This window comes from Euprymna scolopes, chromosome 21 (genome assembly GCF_053919585.1).
Source record: "Euprymna scolopes isolate OS-2025 chromosome 21, ASM5391958v1, whole genome shotgun sequence".
Taxonomy (NCBI): Eukaryota; Metazoa; Mollusca; class Cephalopoda; order Sepiida; family Sepiolidae; genus Euprymna; species Euprymna scolopes.
This window is the reverse complement of record NC_136502.1, coordinates 86970107-86982040: the sequence shown is the minus strand read 5'-3', so window position 1 is coordinate 86982040 and position 11934 is coordinate 86970107. Positions and strand designations below refer to the sequence as shown.

Here is an 11934-nt window from a genome sequence, read left to right as displayed (position 1 = left end):
GCATTTGTGATGTACAAAAAAAAAAAAATATATATGTATATATTTTTCTTTTTATATTTGGGTGTCATTCCTTTCAACAGTAGTACGTGATTCATTTTTTAAATTTATTTTTCCTAGCTGGATGAAGGTAGAAGAAACAGAAATAACTATACTTTTTTAAAATTATTTAAAAAAAAAAAAAGAATAACTGCCCTCCCGTGTTTTATTTATTTTTTAAAGTTTTAATGCCAGATAGAATATGTAGAAAGAATGCGAATGATGTTGATGAGGGAGGAAACACGAATGACAGCTCGGAGCCCCTTAATACGCAAAAAATGACCCCTAAAAAAGCCAGGCCATAAAGATATGTGCGTATTTACTGATGGGCTTGGATTTTTTATTTCCTTTTTTGGTCGGCTTCAAACGGTGGAACAAGGTATTTTGAATTTACTTACGTTCGGACATAGCGATTCATCTTTTTTCCCCCTCTTTGACGAGGAAAAAAAGGTGGTTGAAAAAAAAAAATGTTTACATTTAAGCGATTCTTGCAGAAAGAAATGACGATTTGTTTCTCTTTAAGAAAACATAATTTTTCTTTCCATTTCTATTTTTAAACGAAATTTTCTCTCTGAAAGGAAAATTTGCAGGTTTTATTTTCATTTAATTAATTTTTTGTTCAAGTCCATTTTTTTTTTTCATTTTAAAAGTCAATGTTTAAGTTTTAGATTATTTACCATATTCGAATATTATAATTTTTGTTTTTAGTTTTAAAGTTTTAAATTTGTCAGGATCGTTTGAATTAGATTATTTTTTCGTATGCAAAATGAAAAAAAAAAAACAACAAAAAAACAAACTACTTTTGTTTATATATGTATATAAATTATATCCATTAAAAGTATTCTTTTCGATTAAATTGATGCATTTAATCAGAATTTGCCATTCATTGCAAATTCCGATAATTCCTTAAGGGGTTTATGTGCAACAATTTGTTTTTTGTATTTTTTTAATTTAATTTTTTCTTTTAAAAGTATTATTTTTAAACTTCTTTTAAAGCTTTATTTTTTTTCTTAATATGGCATTTAGAAAAAAAAATGATCTAGTTTTATTTTTAATGATTAACATTTTGTTTTCTTTTACTTTGACATTTTTTTAGCTTCAGTATTGCTCAACTAAGGAAGGGCTGGAATTTTGTTATAAGCGTTCATTAGGTTTTTTTTTTTTTTTTTACACGGTATGAGTTATTTACTTTCGAAACGAAAAAAATAATAGCATTGTCCTGTTTATATATATATATACATATATATGCATACAATAATTCATTTATTTACAATTCATATTTATTTTTATTCCACTTTGATTTCAAATGTCAATCGCTAAAAAAATATATATATATATAACGACCCAAGTTGAGCAAAATAATGTCCTACTATAAAAATCTGGTGATGGCGGTCAAAGTTCGAGTAAACGGACAAGTTAATGTCTATCGATCGTCGTTCGATTCTAAGTTTATTGGATTCAGTTTTTTTATCGATTCAAGATCGATAGATCGGATCAATTCCCTAATGGGAAATATTTCTATGTTAGTAGAAAACAACGCAATAATTCTCTTTCATTTGTTTATTTATTTATTTTTTTTCGAAATTCTGCCATGTTGATTGTGCAAAGGCTTGAGGTCATGAAGAATGGTGCAATGTGATTGGTCGACTGATGCGAGGCCGAACCTGATTGGTTGATTGATATCACAGATCAATAATTGATTTTAGATCGATTTGAAGATTCTTTAACATTTTTCTTTTCGTTTTTTTTTTCACTGACCATTCCGAGTCACCTGGAATAAACATTCCTCTCTAGTTATTTGAAATTTGAGACTTTTAAATACATTTATCTGAAATTTGAAAAATCATAGTTATAAAATAAATATTTAAAAAATATATTTATATCGTAATTATTATTTTTTTTCAAATATGGTATTTTTTCTTTTTTAATTGTAAAAAGTGTGTGTGTATATATATATATATATATATATATATATATATATATATATATATATATATATATATATAATTATTCATAGAATTGTGGGATTTTTTCAAATTGATTACAGTAGGGGTGCCTCGAAAAATCAGCATCCCAAAATCGAATATTTGACCTTCGGTTCTGGTTAAAAGAACCGAAAGTAGACCCTTTCCTCCATCCCAATAGCGTCATCATCCTGTATAACCATCTTCATCCATTAAGTAAAAATGTACACTTGTCTTCGTCCAGTGAAGGAGAAATCCTCCAAGACTGAGACAATTTAAATATTTGTCCCAACCCAGAGTGCCCCTCCCCTTTTATAGGAGCTAGTTAACTCTGCTCTCATAGGAAGCCAAGTAGATAAGGATTCCTTCACTACTTGTTCTTTTTATGAATAATGCGATCATTTCTTTCATCATTTGTGAGTGTGGGGGGGTCTTAGTTTGGCACAAGGCCACAAAAAATGGAGCACCTTCTACCCTTAACAGTAATCCTTTGTAAGATAAGTTTATAAAAAAACACCTTTAAGTTACCCCCCCCCCCCGACCCAAACAAGCATGAAATGACATCAGCATGTTTCGGGATTTTTGAGATGAGGATTGGTAATTTAGATTATTCTGACTACTATTCTCATCTTAGTTGATATTTCTACAACGTTTCAGCCGACATAACTTCCAACCTTATTAAAGTGCATCTCTTCAAATAATTTTTTATACTAATCAATACTTACAAAGACTAAAAAGCCACTTGAGAATAAAGTTAATGAGATTTTTAGTTGAATGATGATCAATATTATGGGAGGATTAGAAATGATGAATGGACAAAATTTGATTACTGAAGAAGATAAGTATTTATTAACGTTGAACTTGAAGATGACTGTGTTGTAATCTGCAGGGAAGCAGTCCTTTAGTTTATCAAACTCGGGAAACCTAATTGGAATTATGAATTTCTTTATTTCTACCATGGAGGTAGATAGTTTTTGCTGGTTTCCTGAAGCCTATCAACCTAGCATCCTCTCACTAGCATTACCCCTGCAGATGAGAGATGGATAGTTGCCTACTGAATATAGATTGCAAAAGCTTTCAGTGAGAATATGGAATAATCACATTGTCACACTGGTTCTCAGATCACTGAAGTTAAGCAACATTGAGCCTGGTCAATACCAGATGGGTGACCATTTAGGAATACCAGGCACTGTATGTAAGAGGACATTGACACTTCCTTGCAAGAACTGGAAAAATCTAATGTCATCTACCCTGACAGGGATATACAAGCGATTGGGGACCGTTTGTAAATTTAATGTTCCCTAGAAATTTTCTCCTTCATAGGAAGTCAGTTCAACTTGCCTAAAGTGCTGCTTAGTCTCTTAGTGATGAACATTATTTCCTCCATGAATGTGAATCAACAGTCCAATGACTGAAATCAAAAACCTTTCTCAGCCATGTCAAGCTTTTCACATCAGAGACAAGACTACAACTATAGACCAAAGGGCTAAATGCCTCACCTTCCACCTCTTACTAATATGGCAATACTCTCTTCTGTAGCCCTCCATCCTGGCTCAGAAGCACTATAGGTTTAGTGGAGGCTATTCAACTGCCTGGAAATGGATTGATCAAAAGTTCCTATGGTCAGATAAGACTACAAAACTGACCCAACCATCTACAAATGTGGAGAGGAGGACCATAGGATGCAGTACTGCCTTGCCTGCCTACTACTGCCCAACCAGTTAGAAAGATCTTGCAGAGTGCAATAATAATGTTGAGGACTGTGTAAAAATGTGTGAAACTGTTGTATGATCACATAATTAAAAACAACACAAAAAAATATTTCTAAAGTTAACATTCCTGATGAAAATTTATTTTAAAAAATTTCAATGTGGGAAAATGTTCCACTAAGAAATGTTCAACAATATTATGTGAGGCTTAACAAAGATTTTTGGTATGGTTCATCTGCTCATATACATGAGGAGCAGGGTTTAAACTTGACAGTGATATGGGGCAAGAAAGAAGCAACCTTAGTAGAGGTCAATATTCCCAATGATGCTGGCTTCAACAGAGCTGAGAGGTGAAAAGATAACAAAATACCAAGGTCTTATCTACAACATAAAAAGAAATTGGGATCTTAGGAAGACCATTCCAGTAATTATAGAATCAACCAGACTCATAAAAAAATTTTTCCAAAATTACCTGGTAAATATACTATATGAACTAAGTGCAAGAGTATTACAAACAATTGCACTTAAAAGGACTGTTAGAATCTTAAAAAGATCTCTCGGTTGGAATGTATGAGATAATAGGTGAATATCTACCATCCAGTAGAATGTCCCAGGTAATAGGTGAATATCTACCATCCAGTAGAATGTCCCATCTCCAGTTAGAACAAAATGATGGGAAAATTGAAAAAAAAAAAGTTTGCAATTCCATTATAAGCAAGCCACATGTTGCTGTGAATATTAAAGAAATATTAAATGGTTGAATGAAAGAAAATAACACCTGCCCTTCATTAACACTAAGTCTGGATGGTAATTATGACAAACAAACAAAAAAAACAACAAAAATGGTGAGAGTGTAATGGAATTATTTAAAGTAAATTTTGTCCAACTCTGAAATTTCTTTGCTTCAACATTGTTTTCCATCGTCTTGGGATTTTTTTGCCAATGGATTAAAGTAATGCTGGGTTCAGAGAAATATGGTAGGAGGTTGTGCTCACCTTCCTTCAATACAATCTCCTTATTGTGGAGGTATCTATGGTCTCTCAGTACAACATTAAATGCAGTAGTTATACACAAGCTAACTACCAAGTATACTTTTAAAGTAAATGACACAAAAATGATAAGACTATAACAATATATGTATGTATGTGTGTGTGTATATATATATATATATATATACTCACACACACACAGAGATTAATAATACAATTATGCATAAAAGCTGTATCATTCAAACACAGTAGTGTCGGAATATATGGTTAAGTGGCAATTTTAGTTATTTAGAACTACTTTAAAGCTTCACCACTCGCTCATTTTTCAACCAAAGTTCAAACAATTATTACAGTTTATAGATCACCTTCTCAGCTATATTGTGAAAAAAAGATTTTCAATTTTCATTCAGTAAAACAAAAGTTATGATGAATTTTCTGGTGTTCAAAATTATAAAAATATGTAAGGAGGTGAGCAACGCTTTTTATGACTGGTTTCCATAGCAAACATGTCGCTTTAGCAATAACTGTTGCTACTAATTCACTGCTGTCGCTAAAAGAAAAGTAACAAGTGAAACAGAGAATGAAAGAATGAAAGGGAGATAATTGGGGGATTTTATTGAAAGCAGACAAGTGCCGTACATTGTTATTACATATGTCTTTATGGAGGCAAAAAAATAAAACTGAAATTAAACAAAGAACAAGTGAATTTATTGGTGGCCTGGAAAAATCATGGATTACAATAGAAAAATGCGAGCATGAAAAGTAATATGGTTAAGCTTAAACATGGAAAAGTAAAAGACTAGTTGTTAAAACTGGAAAAGAAAAGAAAAATATTCTAGTAAAAATATATATATTTATAACTTAAAATATTGCAGCATTAAGAATTTAAAAAAAAATTCAATTTATAACATTATATACGGCACAATCATGTTGGCACACCGGTTCTCGCCAGATCACCGAAGTTAAGCAACGTTGAGCCTGGCCAGTATAGTTAAATATTTAGAGATTTCTAAAGAATCAGGAATTTAGTATGAAATTGGGAATTGTATTATCGGGGAAAAATATTGTAATCGTCGCATTTATATCTCTCTATCTCTATCTCTCTCTCTCTCTCTCTCTATATATATATATATATATATATATATATATATATATATATATTTATAGAGAGAGAGACTTGTATGTAATATACTGAGTTTGTGTAATCCAGTAAATTTTCATATACCAATAAGTTTTAAGCCAAAAAGAGTTGACTTAAGGAGTAAGCTACAAAATTATCACATTTCATAATTGAGCATTAATATATTGTGAAATCAAAATCAAGACTTCAAAAAAGGTGTTGATGGCAACAAAAAGTGTATTTCATTTTACGTTACAATTGTTTCCATGTCCAGTCGACAATTTCAAACATTTGAAAATTTTCAAAAACCAGCATTTCTTCAGACTTTATGAATAATAACAATAGAGTGTTTTTGAAGAGAAAGAAAGAAAAAGGAAAAATTCCCTTAACGGAAAAAGCATGTGAAAACATTTACCTTTGCGGTAGCTATGGAAAAGCCCATTTGAATATTAATATATCACCTAATTTTCGTATCTTTATTTAGGGACAGTCATGAGAAGTTACACAGAAAACCCTAAGCCATTTAAACAATTTTTTTTATATATACCATTCGTTGAGTTCCTAAATTAGATCTCGCTGTTTCTTTATTTCCCAATAATTAATTTTTTTATAAAAAGAAATTTTTTAATTTTTATTTCTATATTTATAGTATGGCCGTAACAATCTTGCAATAACGTTACGGTTAATTTTAGTTTCGTATTAGTGGCAAGTAATGTTTACAGATTATCGTTATTTTAATACTTAGATTTAAGACCATTTTAGGTTTAAAGTTTAATTGAATATGAGAATAAATAAAAAGGCTGTATTATATATATAAATCCTTGTACAACATTTCGTGTAAGGTATTCTAATCTATTTATTATTATTTAATGTTTTAAAATTCATTGTCATTCTACTTAAATATGGTTTCATATCATTACTAAAGACAATTATGAAGGGAGACAATCCAATTATGTTGTTAATTCTGTTGGAAAAGAAGTCGATTTTATTTCCTATAACAGTTAAAGGGAGATAATTCAGACCGTTTGATGTTTTCGGTCTATTGATTACTAGAAGGCGTCTATGATTTAATAATTAATTTAATCAGACAGATCCAGAACGTGCTACGATGGCTTATTTAAGGATATAAATTATGTTTTTAATCTTAAAAAATTGGTTTTCACCCATGGGTTTAACCCACATCTGTTATTAATCACTTATGCAGCTCATGTCTTATAATTCATGTGTTGTATTCTTGGGAATCTAAATAAAATAGTATATATCCTCTAATTATTATTCTGACAGCAAAACCACCCAATAGCTACCAATGTGTTTCACTCTGATGAGAAGATGTCTACTCCTGCATTTATGGGTAAAAACAGTTAGAACAAGGAGTAAAGTAAGTAAATAAATAAATCAGCATGGATTCTACCAACTTAAGATGTCAGATGACAAAATCAATTAAATTAACAGCCATGCACACCAATTTGAGGAGTACAAAGATAAGTGTGTCATGCTAACAGTCAAGCATGGTGGTGGGAATGTCGTGGTCTAGGGCTGCAGGAGTGCTGCAGGTATTTGAGAGTTACATTTCATTGAGGGAAACATGAGCTCCAACATATACTGTCAAATACTGCAGCAGAGCATGATCTCCTCCTTCCAGAAACTGGGTCGCAGAGCAGTATTCCAGCATCACAATGACCCAAAACACACATCCAAGACAACCACTGCTTTACTGAAGAGGCTGAGGGTAAAGGTGATGAACTGGCCAAGCATGTCTCCAGACTTGAACCCATTAGAGCATCTTTGGAGCATCCTCAAGCAGAAAGTGGAGGTGCGAAAAGTCTCAAATATCTGCCAGCTCCACAACGTCTTAATTGAAGAGTGGAAGAGCATTCCAGTGGCTACATGTGAAGCTCTGGTAAACTCCATACCCAGGAGAGTAAAGGCAGTTTTGGATAATGATGGTGGCCACGCAAAATATTGAGAGTTGACATGTTGTATGTAAATATTGACAACTTTTCTTAAGGGGTGTACTCACTTTTGTTGCCAGGGATTTAGCTTTCAATGGCTATATTTTGAGTTATTTTAAGAGGAAAATAAATTAACTCTGTTATACAGGGTGACCCCAAAATAAACAAAAGCTAAATGGAGGCCATCTAGAACATATGCTGTAGAACTGAGAAAAAAGGCCAAAGACCCTAGTTTTTTGATGTGATGTTTTGAATATAATAAACTAGTTATGACCAAAGTTTCATTTTGTTCGGACAAAACACTAAGAAACGGGGCCTAATTAGAGTTAGGGCCCGTTTTTTTTTTTGGGGGGGGGTCACCCTGTATATGCTGCAGACAGACTACTTTTCATTGTCAAAAAATCATTAATATTACGGTTAACTTAGTGTATTCACCTTGAGGATCTTGTTTCTTGGGAAATTTGCCATATTTTGATTTGGGTGTAAACAAATAATATTTTTATTTATTTTTTAAAACGGTAATCTACGGATATGCATGTTTTGAGGCCCTATCTCTCTTCAGCGTAGCTTGACTGTTTCTAGGATTCGAACTCTGGACCTTATGTATTGCAGTCCCGTGTGTAATCCATTACGCCGCAAAGCCACATATATATATATATATATATATATATATATATATATATATATATATAAAAGTAAAGATTAAAAATGTATTCATATAGTATCTACTGGTTTTATATAATCGTGCTCAATAATAGAGCTATTTATATTAATATTTATTAAGACAGACATGTACAAGCTTAGCTACACTGGCATGACAGTGTTTTGATCTGTAGTTATTAATAACTAAAATCTTGTCAGGCAAGAAAAAAGTTTCTTCATTTAGATGTTCTTGTTGAGGAGTCCTACTACCAGGAGGAGACTCCTCAATATGAACATCTAAAGGAAAAGACAGTTTTTTTTTTTGGGGGGGGGGGCCTCACGAGATCTTAGTTATTAATGACTACAGATTGAAACATTGTCATGTCTGTATAAATAATATTATTCTCTCTCTTTCTATACGATGGGACAATTCCAAAATTTTTCCCAATTTTGATTACAAATTTGGATTCCGATTCTTTTAAAATGTCTTAACATTTAAAGATTCAATGCTTTTTAAAAAATATTATCCCCCCCCCCCGCCATGTCATATCCGCATACATTTTTCAAAAACATAAAAAATACACTTGGTAGGGACTGTATATTACAAGAGTAGAACTAGAACTTTGTAAATATTTTTCTCTATTTTCCTTGTAATTGATTGAAAATTGCAAGACAAGATTTGTTTTCTTTTAGAACAAATCTCTTTTGCATTTGATCGTCGTTAATGCCATTTGAAATTTTCATAAACAATTAAAAAGAATTTACGATTGGTATACAAAATACGAAAACAGTTTAGAAACAAAATAGTTAACAAAGCCCATTAAGAACGAGTTTCTACATAATAATGTTACTATTTAGAAAAATATTCTTTGCATTGTGATGGGTATCTGTTAACTATTCTCTACCTTCCTTCAATGAAGAAGAAATTTACATGTTTTTTTTTTTAATGCAATTATAAAGATTTAGTCAATTATTAGATTGATTTGCATTATTGTAAAAAGAAAAAGATGTAAATAATAATAGTAATAATACTATTAATGATAATTGCAAATAGATTAACACCTTTACCATTTGTAGAGGATTATGTGTCGGAAAGAAAAAAACCCAAGTATTTTAGAATTTTGAGTAGGAAAATGGTTTTACGCATGAATTTAATGTAAAATGATAATCATTTCTAACCCAATATTACCTCATTTTGTGTAATCACTTAAAAATCAAAACAAAATAAGTGTAGAACCTAACTTTTTTTTATCAATTGTTGACATTTATGTGATGTTTCTACCATTTTAATTTTCTACCAGTTTAATTAATTCAATTTTCGATTTTGAGCGGTTAATCAAGGTTCCTTGTGAAGGGCTTAGGACAGCCATTTATTTTTATTCTAACTCAACAGAATCAATACTAAGTTTGTATTGAGCTAAAAACATGTTTTAAAATAAGTTTAAACACAAATAAACTTACCTAGGTAGGTAGAAGAGTCCTGTCTTTGGTACTATTTATTTGTTGCATATTCGTTTTTCATTTCTTCTTTTTGTTCTGTTAATTACATTAACTTTAATAAGGATGTATACGTTTGAATGTAAATATAATTTCCTTTTTAATTCAGAAAACTTGTAAAATTTTCCCTTCGTGTATTTTATCCAAGATTTTGATAAACTCATGAGATTTTTGTCTATTTTTCACTTGTGTCCAAAGTGAAGAAGTACCATAAAATTAATCATTTTAGAAGAAGCCGATGTTAGACAACAACAGTATCCAGATAGTGCTAACAAAATTGGCAAATCTTATCCAGAGCATTTTAAATCTTTTAATATTGAGTATTAATTCCCTAAAATTCTTAGCGAATATGTGCAACATGGTTTACAAAGAAATGTTTACAGTAATGTATTAATAAAAGAAATAAATTAGACTCTGAGAATCAATATTAAATCTGGGAGTGGGATTTATAACCTATTCCAAGTCATTATGTCTTATGTTGTAAATGAACAACTTCTAATAAATAAATTTGCATTTGTTTCATTTTTTTATTAGCAAGAAAAAATTAAAAGAATCATTTTAAAATTCAGAAATTAGGCTAAAATTTTTCCGATTCCCCAAAAAGTTCAGATTTTTCTGATTTCCAACTTTGATGAATCATCCCAACACTATATATGGTCATAGTTGTGGAATTCATTCTGGGTCAGTTGGGCCGGCTCTTTTCAACAAATTCATCACGTCCCGAACACTGGTTGACCAGGCACAGCAATTTAAGACTGCTTCTGTTATGAATGCAAGCCATTTGTGGTTCCAATGACTGACCCCATAAAGGTGGAGGCCTAGGATCAGTTCAACATCCTGCTTTACTGACCTGAGCCAGGTTTTGAATTAACCACCGCAATCTTTCTTCCAGCCTGGTAGTGGAGCTGGATTGATGACTTCACGGATAAAGTCACTTGGATGTTGACAAAGAATGTAGCCAAACCAGCAAATTAAGGAGAGTTTTTGGATGGAATAGATCCTGGATCCTGCAGCGGGGTGAATTGTACTGTTATACATACACACACATGCTCACAACCAGGCATTGTAATGTAGGGATGGCCTTCTTCTTTAAAGTGTCAATCACCATATATTTACATGTTCTTGAGATGCATATAGATGTGCATGCTTATGTTTGCATGTATTTATATATACAGGTGTAACACTGATTTTCCAGTAACTGATCATCCAGTGCAATTTTTAATCAGAAAAATAAATCATTAGAGTAAAATTTAATAATTCTACTGTCACCAGACTAGTTTACTGGTCAGCCAACAGATGGCTCTGTGAATTGCACGTCATAAATTTGTGAGTTTACATTGCACCTGCTGCTCGTAGTTTCACTTTATTTTGCACAGATTTAACCCTAGTTATGACTTCATAGTAAAATTCAAATTGCAGTCGTGTTAAGTGCAAAATTTTACTTAATTATTTACTTACATTTAATGCTTATTAAGATTTCTTGCAATCCCTGGTGATTTACACACATGGTATAATTATATAATTAGTGAGCTACAATGTGTGGTGATGAATTGTTATTTAGATGAAATAAGATGGTCCAACAAGGCTCAGGAACTGGATATCATAAAATCATTATAGTGTGTGTGTGTGTGTATATATATATATATATATATATATATATATATATATATATATATATATATATACACACACACATACATATATGTATAATTATTTACTATAATAATTATTGAATACATACAGACACTAGTGCTTCATCCTTTTGGGAATCATCAGTGCAGGGTATCACGATTAACACCGGTGTGTGTGTATGCACACACACCCACACACATATATATATGTATATGTATGTACACCCACACACACATAGATATATACACACACATACATATTGCTGTTGAGACGATTAATCAGAATCAGGAATTGAAAACGTCATTATATTGTGAAATATTAGAATCTGTATCAAAATCAAAAAATTTTAACCTCATTTCCAATTTCAAAACTATTCTTTTCCTTTTTTTCTTT

General features: G+C 31.4%; 1 long non-coding RNA gene across 1 annotated transcript in view; it reads right to left on the bottom strand.

Annotated features, from left to right (window-relative positions):
• Nucleotides 1-654, bottom strand: part of LOC145242545 (uncharacterized) — a 19059-nt gene extending 18405 nt beyond the window's left edge. The window contains exon 1 of the long non-coding RNA XR_013862763.1: nucleotides 435-654. This is a non-coding gene — a long non-coding RNA (uncharacterized LOC145242545). The remainder of the gene's footprint in view (nucleotides 1-434) is intronic.
• Nucleotides 655-11934: the final 11280 nt, after the last annotated feature.